The 12,591-nt window shown below is 44.3% G+C and overlaps 1 pseudogene; it reads right to left on the reverse strand.

Annotated features, from left to right (window-relative positions):
• Nucleotides 1–1,248: 1,248 nt before the first annotated feature.
• On the reverse strand, nucleotides 1,249–1,892 carry LOC104848883 (annotated as a pseudogene).
• Between the last annotated feature and the right edge of the window lie 10,699 nt (nucleotides 1,893–12,591).

Genomic DNA, 12,591 nt, shown 5'->3' on the forward strand with positions numbered 1-12,591 from the left:
ATAGGAGAGACAGCCAGGCTCGTAAATTTCACATCAGCTTAGTCTGGCCTCTAAACAAATCTGCCTTAATGCTATTTGTAGATATAGATTGCTGTCTTTTTCATTACCATTATCAGATGATGCATGCGTGGCGCAGCACTGAGCTCCTTGACCCATTAAGTGGATTACATTGCCTGTTGCCGTTGTCCTCCTGGATTTTGCTTTATCCTCACTCTACTCTTTTGTACTATGTGGACGGCCCATGTGCATTATTACGTATGGCGTGCACATACACCTGCCTGCAGTGCCAATTAGCCTGACGATGCTAGCTCTTCTGTGTTATAAGAAGACAGTGCTCAGATCTCTTAGCCGAGCCATCAATCCTTCCTTTTAGCAGTGGCAGCAGCTGAAATCCTCTGAGAAACGGCTCATCACGAGCCCGACTCTGGCTCCATGTAGAGCTGCACTCAGCAAATTGAGGATCATGCTCCCTATTAAGCTTCTGGCGGGTGCATCAGGGCAGATTCATCTTCAGGAGCAGCTTGGGCCCCTCCCCTTTTCTATCCTGTGCATGACAATCACTCCTGCCGCCCACACGAGCGAAGGCAGACAAAGTCAGTTCGGGACAAGCTCTGGTGATATTATTATTATTATTATTTTATTATTATTGTCCATTGGCTGACTGTATTGACAAGATACTGACTGGTTGCGTGCTGAAGAAATATACACTACAAAATACAGAAAAAGTTGGTTTCGTCCCCTCCAGTGCCTCCTACCCCCCCGTACTCATCATGACTGGGTCAGAACAGGACTCAGGGTGACTGGGGCCGGGGCGCCATGGCCATGGTGTGCAGCTGACCCACGCACAGGGCACTAATGCGCCCAGAGGTGGCCAGTGGGGGCAGCAGCCCACAGAGAGCTGCCCGGGGGGCCGCTCCCGAGGTGAGGACCTGGGTGCTCTGCGCCCGCCTTCCGGCAAGGGACGCAGAGGGGTCCCCGTTCCCACCCTGCCCCACAGGCAGGCAGGACAGGAGCACGGGCTGTTCCTGAAGGACCAGCGCAGAGCGGGACAAAGCGGGAGGGGAGAGCAGAGATCACACATATTTAAAAAGTGACGTAAAACTTCAAATTGAATTAGTATTTGTACAGAAGGTGCAGGTGGATCAACTCCCAGGCCAGATCAGTCAGGTGTGGAAATCACAGCCTCTTGGCCAGCGGCCCGTGGCGGCATTAAGTGCGATCGGTTAGCATGGATTCTGGCGGTGGTGGTCAGGGTGAGGGCTGCGCAGGGGCTCCGTTGGCTGGGCCGTTCTTCTACAGGTCCACGCCTCGGTTCCGGCCCGGCACGCCTGCCGCGTTCTGGGGCTCATTCTTGGGCAGCTTCTTGGCTATGGCCATTAAGGTCTTTCACGTTCGTGGCGGTCTTGGCAGAGGTCTCCGGGAACAGCAGGCTGTCGTCCTCTGCGTGGGCTGTGCATCCTGGAACTCCACGGCCCGCTCGTCGGCCAGGTCGGCCTTGTTCCCCGTCGGCTTGATCAGGATGCTGGGGCTGACCTGCTGCTGCAGCTGCTTCACCCAGTTCTTGGCCCGGGCGATCGGGTCCGTGTTGGTGATGTCGTAGACCACGATGGCCGCCTGCGCCCCCACTATAGGCGCCAGGCCGTGGTACTGCTCCGGGCTGGCCGTGTCCCAGATCTCAAGCTTGACCGTCGAGTCGTCCAGGCAGACGGTCTGTGTGAGGAAGGTGCGCCCATGGTGCTGTCCTGGTACTTGTGGAATTGGCCCTTGACGAAGCACAGCACCAGGCTGGACTTGCCCACGGCTGATTCCCCCAGCAGGACCAGCTTGAACTGGCAGCTCTTGTTCCCCGCAGTTGGTCCATTGGGCCGAGCTGTGCTTCCCCAACCTGCCATGGCCCGTGCCTCTGACTGTCCTGGTCCCTGGGAGCATGGGGCCGGGGCCAATGCTATGCAGAGAGGACTTGGTGGGGAGGGGACCTCCAACGAGGCTCGGGGTGGTGCCGTTCTGTGGGTTGGGGGCTCTGGCCAACCCCCGCCCCCGTGTCCCAGGCTCTGGCCTCCATTTCCCTCTGGTGATATTATTAACATAAAATCATCGCTCTTATATGTTCAGGAAAAAGTTAAAGGGGAATGTAAAAAAAGAGGTCTGCGAAGACCAAGGATTCAGTCCTGGCTTTGAAACCAAGCCCAGGTCCAGCAAGGTTGGCTGTGGACACAAGCAGCTTCCTGTTCCACTTCATGAAATATTTACTGAGGTACACAGTGTGCAGTGTACCGCAACGGGCATCAGCGACGCAGCTCTGAGTACAACAGATGCTGGCAGGAGCAACTGATCACAGAGACATGCAGTTCAGTAATCTTTGTAGAGAGAGTAGCAATTGCTATGACATGCATGTTTGTTATATGAACACTCAGGGCACCCAAGCATTCTAGGAAAGTCAACAAAAGCTGTCTTGAAGGAATAGCCTTGTCTTGAATAGAATAGCCTTGGCAGGCAAGAAATAATTTCTTAGGAGAATTCCACATTTTTGGTAGAAAATAAGGAATTCTTGGTAGCTCATCGGCAGAATGGCCAATAGCAGTTCCCTTTCCTCACGCATCCCTTCCCCTATGAAATCCAATCTGTCTCCTCCTCTGTGTCTGGGCTTGTCTTGGTGACTTGGCTCAGTAACATAATATGGAAGAAGTGATGATGTAGGACTTCTAGAAACACCTTTGCAGAAAGCTAGTGACAGAGTAAGAAGCCTAGCTATCCTGAGATAATTTTACTGTGTGCATGTGTGTGTATGCATGGGGGGGAGATAGAGAGAGATCAGACATTAGATGTGTAAGTAAAGAAGATTCCTTGGAAATAACCCATGAGCCACCACTTCTCTAGCTGATACCATATAAATAGCCACCCAGCCTTGTCTTTTCTGAATTCTTCACAACCTTAGATGCTTGATAAAAGCCACTAAACACCAAGTGACTTGTTATGCAGTAATAGCTAACTGGAAGAGACTGATGCTGATTGAGAATGTGCACCTGAGGAATTTCACCTGTGGCACCTCCTCAGTACTTTGATCTGGTTTAGGTGATGAGATCCAGGACTTTACAGTCCCACCATGAAGCCACAGTGGAATGAGACTTGGAGGTCTTTGAAGGGGTGAGTACATTATACATGTAGGAGGCTTATAAATCAGTAGTGGCCAGAAGGTGGATTGTAACAGCGAGGAGATAAACTGTGGTAGCATGTTTCCAAAGTTGTCTTTCCAGTGAGCCCAGCCTCCCAGTAGTCATGACCTCAGGTACGTATTGTGGATGCTTCTGTGACTCACTATGGGCCAACAAGTTATATCAGAAATGATCACTTCTGAGGCTAGAAGCTGCCATGTGGCTTTTGCCTGAAACTCTTGAATGCTTGCTTTTCTTACTCTACCTTCTGAAACACAGTTGCTGTGAAATCCAGCTATAGGAATCCCAAGTCCGGTGGAGGCCAGGTGTAAGTACTATAGCTTAAATCCCTGCTTGGTTCCAGTCTTTAGGCAGCATCACCCCTCAGCCACGGAGGAGCTACCATCGCCATCCTTGGCTGAGTTCAGTCAGGCTTTGCATAGCCACGGTACCATGGAAAGTGTGTGATGTGAAATGAGGACCATCTATCTCGTGCAAATTACCTAAGGTCGATGAGAAGTTAGAATGGCAACTTAAGCAGGAGAGAAATCATTGCAACTGGCATTTAATTTGGAAGCTGTAGTTAGAAAGTAGTGTAGGGAAAAGACCCAGCTCTGAGCAGGAGGAAGTAGTCTGACCTATCACAGAGACTGGCTCACAGCAGATCTGCAGTTACTCTGTATTGAATAAATCACATGGCAATTTAGGGTTAAGTGGTCACTAACCCAAGTCCAGGCACAGCTGAACCTTCTGTAGCTCTTAAGGACTGCATACCTCAGGAGTTTACCTGAAAGACTACAAGCTCTTCAATCAGTGTTGAGATCAGGGAGGTCAGAACTAATCATTCCCTCTCCCTCTCTGTCCCCCTTCCCCTGACCCTCCCCCTCCTTCCCTCTCTCTCTCTCTCTCTCTCTCTCTCTCTCTCTCCCTCTCCTCACTTTCTCCCACCTTCCTTTTAAGTAAAAGAATGTATAGACACTGTAGGATTTATATAAATGTCTGTTCTTCCCTTGAGCTCTCAAGTATGCCTAAGATTCTGAATTACTCAATCCTTTCCTTTTAAAATGTTGAGACAAAGCACAAAGTCCTGAGTTGGATCCCTGATAGCAGAAAAAAAAAACTTCAAAAATTAAAAGGTTAAGACAAATAATATACTGTGGAGTAACTTAAACTTTGAAAAGTTCTCAACAGTTACAGAATGTGTTTGAGTCAAATAAGCCTAAGCACTTCATTGTATGGAGTCTGGTCCCAAGCACAGATAACAGGTTATTTGTGCCTAGAGAATTAAAAGGTACAACTTCCCAACTTCTCCAAGACTTTGCCTGCAATTTCAGGATTAAAGGCATTTCTTTGGAATTGGCATATTATTCATGAGATATTTGTATATAGCAGAGGCAATTAATCACGGAGAAGCCAACAAACAAGTCTGTGGGTACATGGAAGGCTGTGGAGGTAAAGACCTATGATGGAGAAGCCAGAAACACCTGAGGTTCTGCTGCTGAAAATGGGGACTGGCCAGGAACTCAAGCCTGGAGTTCTCAAAGCTTTAGAACACATCCAACGGGAAAATGCTGACTTTAATCTCTGACCTCAGTTCCACAACTGCGAGAAGGCACTGTGATGGGCTTTACCTCAGACCGAAGGTCAAGGTGGGCCAAACGCCTGTGACCTGGGGCTAGAGTCACGGGCTGTGGAGTGGCCGCTCCTCGGGCACCTCCATGAGTGGTGGTCATAGGGAAGGAGGATGCTACCGTGCCCGGAAAATTGAAAGAGCTGGGCAGGCAAACAATAGAGCCAACATGGAAAGGGATACCTGTGTAAGATTTGCATACCATGACATACACTTTCTCTAAGAGGCTTCTGGTTGAGATACACCTTTATTTAAAATGTCTCCACAAAGATACTTGTTTAATCATAATGCACTGAACCTAAATCCTCACACTGCAGTGTGTTACAACCAGACCTTTCTTTCTCTCAGGCCACACTTTGTTTTTCCCTGCTCTTAGCATGACAGCTAGAAAGGCAAGAGGGCCCCGTCCCCCACCTTCAGACCTTGCTTTCATGACCCTGTTCGCTTTATTTCTCACTCAGTGTCCCCTGGGGTCAAGGGGAGGTGTGTAGGACTAATGTCACAGAGAGCCACTTTTGCTGCCAGCAGGTGCTGCTGATTCACTCCAGTGTTTAATCACCCATGGAAACCATTTGTTTAAGCAATTAAGAATTTGGGTGTAGGGCATTTTGAGGGACTAATGGCCAGGTGGTAAAATCTGATTGCTTATAGCCTGGTCAAAGGCTGCTTATCAGCAGGAAATGACTTGCTTCAAGGTGGCTGATGTTTACCTGGAAAATTAAATGGACAAGGAGGATGTGGGCATTTTGAGTGACTTAAGGCAGTGGTAAGTGAAAGCACATCCGGGCATGACTTGCTTCAGGGCTATTTGAAGCGCTTTGTCCTTGGTTTTAAAGACAGAGGTACTTTCTGTAAACCACCTTTTCTGTGAGTATACCAGCAGGAGATGAAATCGTGAAATGAGAAAAACATTTTGGTTGCATTGATGCATCACTGTTGTGCATATATCTACAGTTCTGTAACAATGAGGGCCAATGTGATGGGGTAGAAAGAGCGACGGAATGGAAGTTGAGACCAGGGCTCTGGACCTGGCTGGCCTTTCTTACCTGTGATCATGGATAAATCACTTAATTTCTAAGTTTATTCGTATACATTTGGGGCATGTGGAAGAAGTGAACCAGAAGCTTCTTGTTTATCACTGAGATGTAAAGAAGAAAGCTGATGCAGTCAGAAGTATGAGGTTATACTTGCATAATGTGAGTTTCTTCCTAAAGTGGTCAAAGAATTCAGCGCATCCAGGTCACACAGGATATTTGGCACCAATTGAGTTCCCTGTAGAGTGCTGTATTTTCTACTCTTTCAAGTCTGCCTCAGTGTCTGATAGGTCTATCTGCTTGCTGTTTTTCAAATGGTCTTGTCCAAGGAGAGCCTTTACTATTAGTAAATCAGAAAGGGTGACTATCAGTCCATAATCACTGGGCAAGCTCCACTTTATGGCTTGCTATATTTGGAACCATGCTCCGAAGACAGTCCTGAATAATGGATGGGCTGTTGGCAGGAGGTGTTAGCCTGGGTGAGGAGGGCATAAACTTGGGTTGGGGTAGCCTGGGAGACTCATAGGGTGGGAAGGGAAGCACACAAAAATGGGCAGTGAGGACATCTTGCCTAACTGCTTGGGTGACTTGGACTTCAGAACAGGTGAAGTGGCCCTTTATTAGACCCAAAGATCTCAGGAATTCTGGGATGATTAAATTCTCTTCTTCCAAGAGCCTTCTTTCCCTCTCAAGGATGCATTTGCATTTAATGCATTTAAAGACATACATTCAATCTCATGCTACCTTGAACCCTTAGCTCACTCAGTTTTCACAGCAGCTCTGTGAAGGACATGGCATCATCACTGTTTGGCTGATGAGGAAGTTGGTGCTTACCTGGGATAAATATCATTCCCAAGGTCATGCACCTGGAGCCTGATAATATTCCTTGTCTGTCTGATTTCAGAAGCTGGCATATCCCATTGTTTCTCCTGGGGGAAAGCTCAGAACACAATCTTCCTCCAGGTAATTGGGAGTAAACTACAAATTTATGTGTTTAATTTTAACCCCAAATGGAAGCTAAAAGTTAAATGGTGCTCACTGTGCGCCACTTTGGCTACCAGTTGCTTTGTACATGGGATCTCATTTAATTCCTACTATGTGCCCTGAAAGGAGCTACTGCTATCAGTTGATTTTATAGGAGGGAAACAGTCGCTGAGTGGCTAAAGGACATGCCCAAAATTGCATAGCTAGTCACTGATGGACTCTGACCCTCAAGACAACTGTAATATACCCTGCTAGCGCCTTTTTGATGATTTGTCCCTACTGCTTTTGGAAGGCAAAGAATAAAAAGGTACACCTTGGAATGAACTAGGAGAGAGGTTTATCCTCCATGCCACATAGTGTAATTGTCACAAAGAGGAGCATATAGATTTTCTTTGTGATCTCACTGACACAGGAGAGGCTGCAGGGCAGGCACACAGCCTGTTCTCACTCAGAAACAGGGGAATTCACCTCTGGCAAGGGAAGCAAAGGACAGAAACATGAGCTGCCATCAATTGATTTCTTTTTAAACATTAGAAAAGAAAAATAGGCAGATGATAGCTCAGCATTTTAAAGCTTTGTAGACTGGGATGGTGTTGAATCAAATTTCTAGAATAAAGAGTCAGAGTTAGAGGGAGTAGACAGGATACCTAGAGGCCATTAAGCTGAATGTCCCCACTACCACAGAACTTCCCCAACTCATTTAATTTTTCCTGATGCTAATAAAATGAAGTGGAAGGAACGTGGGATTGAAGAGGTAGGAGACAAAAATCTCTTAGCAGTTTGACTCGAGGGCAGTGATGGAGAACTTTTTAGAGGCAAGTGCCCAAACTGCAACCCCAGAACGACTTCTGTGTCACAAAGTGCCGATACTACAATTAAATCGGAACCCTGAGGTTTTAGTTTAGAAACAGGCAATTCATACATTGACATCTTTTGTCTTAAAAACGTGTGTGAGTTTCACCACCACTGCTCTCAGGTTGGTGTGACCCAACAGCCCAGTAGATTTATAAAAAAGAAACAATAAGCACAATCATGCTTCTTCACCTGAAATACAAGATACAGGATGGAGAACGTCAGAGGTGATGGTTCCCTTTTATTCTGTTGGCCAGAGCAGATCTGGAATGGGGCTGGGTTTTGGTTCTGGGCCCTGTATTTAGAGAAAGCACAGCTGGAGTGCTGGAGTGGCACCACCAGAATGCTCCCAACACTGGCCTCAAAGGGAGAGGCCAGCTATGACTGAGCAGTGGCCAGATTGGAAAAGGAGCTTTCCCGAAGAGATGGCAGAGAAAGTGAAAATCGTGGGTACCGAGGGATGATATTTCCTGGAAAATCAAACACAAATACTACCATTCACAGTGATAAACAGAATTTTTGCAGCCCAGTACTGTTTGTGACTGTGTTCTGTATAATAACCAGAATAGGTTTACACTTAGTGTGACCTTTTAAAATTGCATTTCTTTCTAAAGCCTTTCTCTTCTCCAATTAATTTTCCTCTATAGTTTTTAATCAACACTTGCTTTGCTTTATTTATGGTCTTCACCTGTTAGAAATCATACTTCTCAAGCATTTTCATTGTCCATTTTCATCTTGCTATATTTTTAATGCTTAGGATAGTATCTGACAGAGGCCATGTGTTCTGTAGATATTAATAGTATGTATTAATCAATGAAAGAATGAATCGACAAGACAGCAGCAGCAGTAGTGATATCTGGGAGTGAGAGTGGTTTATGTCTCATGAGTGACCATCAGGGGCAGAGATACATGGCCATTTCCAGACCAGAAACTTAATGGTACTGCAGGAAGATCAATAGAAAGAAGAGAAGTAGGTTTCTGTGGATTTTATATGTTATAGCTCTGAGCTATGGCCACAAGCTGGACAGAAAGAATTCTAGAATGAAAACACAGTTTCCAGTTGTGGAAGTACTAGCAATCTGGGTGGGGGGCAACGAACCTGATTATTATAAGCTTAGTTTTGGTGCCAAGAGAAATTTGACAAAATTTTATTTGGAATATAAAGTCTCATGGAAGTGCTTAGTAGAAGGCAATAAGGAGGATTTTCTTTCTGGAAGCACCAGGGAAAGAATTCTGTCTCTTCCCTGCTCCTGGCAGTTGCCGGCAGTCCCTGGCATTTCTGGCTTGTAAGCACTCCACTCAGCCTGTGCCTCTCGTCACATGGTGTTGCCCTAGTGTGTCGTGTAGTTTTTCTGTGTCCATATTCTCTCTTCTTTCAAGAATGCTGTCATTGAATTAGGGCACAATCTAATCTAGGATACCTCATTTTACCTGATTATATGTTCAAAAACCCCATTTGCAAGGAAGGTCACCTTCCTAAGTGTTGGGAGTTAGGACTTGAATCCATCTTTTTGGGAGGTGTGGGAGGAGAGGACACAATACTGTATGCTACAAGAATATATCAAAATACAAGACAGGAATCTGAGATCTGAATAGACCATTTTTCCTGGACATTCAAATTGCCTTCCAATTCATTGTTTTGGAGATTGCAAGAATAGGGCTTTCCTCATTAACAGGAAAAAAGATCGCCCGGTTGCCTCTTATTTATATTGCACTCTCCCATAATTTAGCCATGTAGGAAAAAATAAGACACGTATGAATTTAAACAATTTAATTTCAAAGTTTTTACTTGAGTCTTTGTGTAATTATAAAGTGAGGTTCTTGAGGGATAGGTAGATTTCCCTATAATGGGGTCATAATCCATTATGGTCATAATATTCTGGTCACTTCCCCTGGCATGAGAATGAGATGTTGTGATGTTTGTTCCTTTTCTCTTGTTTGGATTCACAATGATTCAGGCTGTGAGATACATTTATCTTTTTATTCACTCAACAAACATCTATGATATTTGATTACAGGCTGGATACTTCAAACATTTGGCTGAAAACTATACTTAAGATTCTGTCAATTATTTATTTTTAATGCTCATCAATGGTAACAAACGTAAAAGGACATAAAGAAAATTTAAAATATGCCCAACAAGTTGGAATATGCAAATAACTTTCAGCTGGCTTTTGGGTCTTCATGGCTACTCCGAAGGTGCTGAGGATCTAGTAGCAAATAAAACAAAGGGGGAAGACTAGATTTGCTTGAGATTTCTGCACAGACGTGCCAGTGCTTCTCTCCCACTGGATGCGAACAAGGATACGATTGTTGTGTTAACTGCTGACCAGGAGTACTCAGCCCTGAGATGAAGCGAGTGCTTTGTTCAGTGCAGAGGAAAAACAGCTTGGTTTCTGATGACATCATGGAGTAACTGAACTCACTGAACCTTACATTAGGACTTTCTACATTATGAGGATAAATTTTAAAAATAAACTTTAAGTTGGATTTGAACTGAGCATCAATTGCTTGCATGCTCATGGTTCTGAAACAGGCATCGTTTCTGTTGCATTCCAGGTACTACCCTGCTCCCTTTCCCCCCATCCAGGGTTTCACTTTCTGTTTCAGTTACCTGCTGTCAACTTAAGTCTGAAAGGGTTAAATGAAAAATTCCAGAAATCAATCAAGGTTTTAAAAAATGTATTATAATATGTTGCTATAATTTCTCCATTTTATCAATTATTGTTAATCATTGACTGTACTTGATTTATAAATTAAACTTTGTCATAGGTTACTTCTTGGTCTTTCTGCTAAGGTCAAGTTTAAACCTTATCATAGTGTGATGGTTTAAATCTAAAATGTCCTTAAAAGTTCGTGTTTGGAGGTGCGGCCTGGTCATGGGTGACTTGGAATGGTGCATTTTCGTCCCTGTGTTCTCTCTCCTCTGCTTCCTGACTGTCTTGAACCATGACAGTTTTGCCTTGGATCCAGCTGCCCATGGACTGAAGCCATTAAAATCGGTGAACCAAAATAAACCTATCCTTTAAATTTAGGGGTTGTTGGGCATTTTGTCTCAGTGATAGGAAAGTGACTGATACACATAGGTTTGTATGTATAAGAAAAAACACAGTGTGTGTATAGAGTCAGGTACTATCTCAGGTTTCTGGCATCCACGAAGCATTTTGGAATGAATCGCGTAGCTCCTTACCTAGGAGTGGACTACGGTGCTCAAGTGCTGTGCAGTATGAAAGTCACAGGAGAATGAAGGGGTGACATCACTCTTGTTTTTACTGTGGGCGGCTATAGGAAATTTTAATTGTGTTTTGAAGCAAGACCTTTGGCACTTTGGCCTTTACTAGCATCCTTTCCCCATTAAATATCTCATTTAAGTGGATATTTTTTTCTTAAGAACTGACATTGTGTCTTGGATATCAAATCATTTGCCTTAGTAAGTAGCCCTATGTAACTGATACTGGCAAGTCATTGGTACAGAATTCTAGCTTGAGAGAGCTGTCAGCATGTGCCTTCAATGTGTCAGGTATGTTGAGGGTGTGTAAAGCCAATCTATGTCTCATTGTGTCTGGAAGATGGGCTACCAAATCAGGTAGCCTTTCTACTAAGTTTGTTGCCCTGTTGGTTTCCGGCTTGATCGATGCCTGATATTCCTTTTTTCTTTCCTATTTCTCCATTTTGTAATGGGGATGTCTAGCCTATGGCTGTCTCATCATTGCATTTTGGATGCATGTAACTTGTTTGATTTCACAGCTTCATAGTTGAAGAGCATTTTGCCTCAGGAGGATTGTTCCTTGCATTTCACTTACACTTGATTTAGGTGATATTCACATAAGACATTGGACTTGAATTTTAAACATGGTGGTAGAATGAGTTAAGACTTTTAGAAACACTGGGATGGATTGGATCTATTTTGTATGTGAGAATAAGATGAGTTTTTTGGAGCTAAAGTTGGAAAGATACAGTGTGAAGTTTTGTCTCTCTCCAAAATTCATAGGTTTAACCCTGGGGCACTTTGAAGTTTAGATATCCTGAGATGAGGGTTTCCTGCCAATGACATTCAAAATGATGGGTTAGGTGTGAGAAGAGATAACAATTTCCCATGGAACCATCTAGTTCTTTAGAACTTAGAGTTTAGCAAGTGAAAGAAAGCAGGAGGGAGGGAAAGAGAAGAGAAAGAAGGAAGGGAGGTAGGTTCTGTCAGGAACCATAAGACTGCAGTTCAGAAAGGCCCAACTTCTCACCCCCTCATCTGCTAGCACCCTTGGGAGAAACAGTGATCAAAGATCCTTGGATTCTGTACAAAAGTGACAAAAATAGAAAGGCGCAGGCAGCCAGTAAAGTCAACAGGATAGGAGAAATGCCTCAACAGTCTTGACTTAAAGTAATTCTGTTATAACTGCATCTTATTATTGTAAGTTGCTTATGGATTTTAGACACAGGTCGAAGAGTTATTATGATTATACTGAAGACCAAAATGGAGTCTGAGATAGATACAGGGTGAAGGTGGCAACATAGGTTTTGAATTTCCACCTTTCAAGTAGTCAAGAGGTCAGACATGATCTACTATCCAGATTAGGATCTCTGTTGCTATTATATGAGGCACCATTTGCTTCTCTTGATGCTCCATGGTTTCCATAGCAACTATCACTGTAGTCATTGGAAAGTCTGTTCAAAGTCTAATGATTTCTTCTCCATCTTGAAGTATTTTCCTGAGTGTTTTTTTCTTAATACTAAGATATTGGAAGTTATGCATCATTATGATACCATGAAATTGGACACCATCATGGTAAAATGTTTATATACCTACACTGTGTTATCAATACGTCACTGGTTGTCAGAGATCATGTTTTATTTAAAAGATCTCCATTCTTCTATGAGAAGTGTGCACGAGTCTTTATGTAGTTTGTATCACAGGTTTGAAGAGAGTCTGAAATCAGACATA

Source organism: Fukomys damarensis, unplaced genomic scaffold (assembly GCF_012274545.1).
Source record: "Fukomys damarensis isolate Sample0158 unplaced genomic scaffold, DMR_v1.0_HiC HiC_scaffold_18, whole genome shotgun sequence".
NCBI lineage: Eukaryota > Metazoa > Chordata > Mammalia > Rodentia > Bathyergidae > Fukomys > Fukomys damarensis.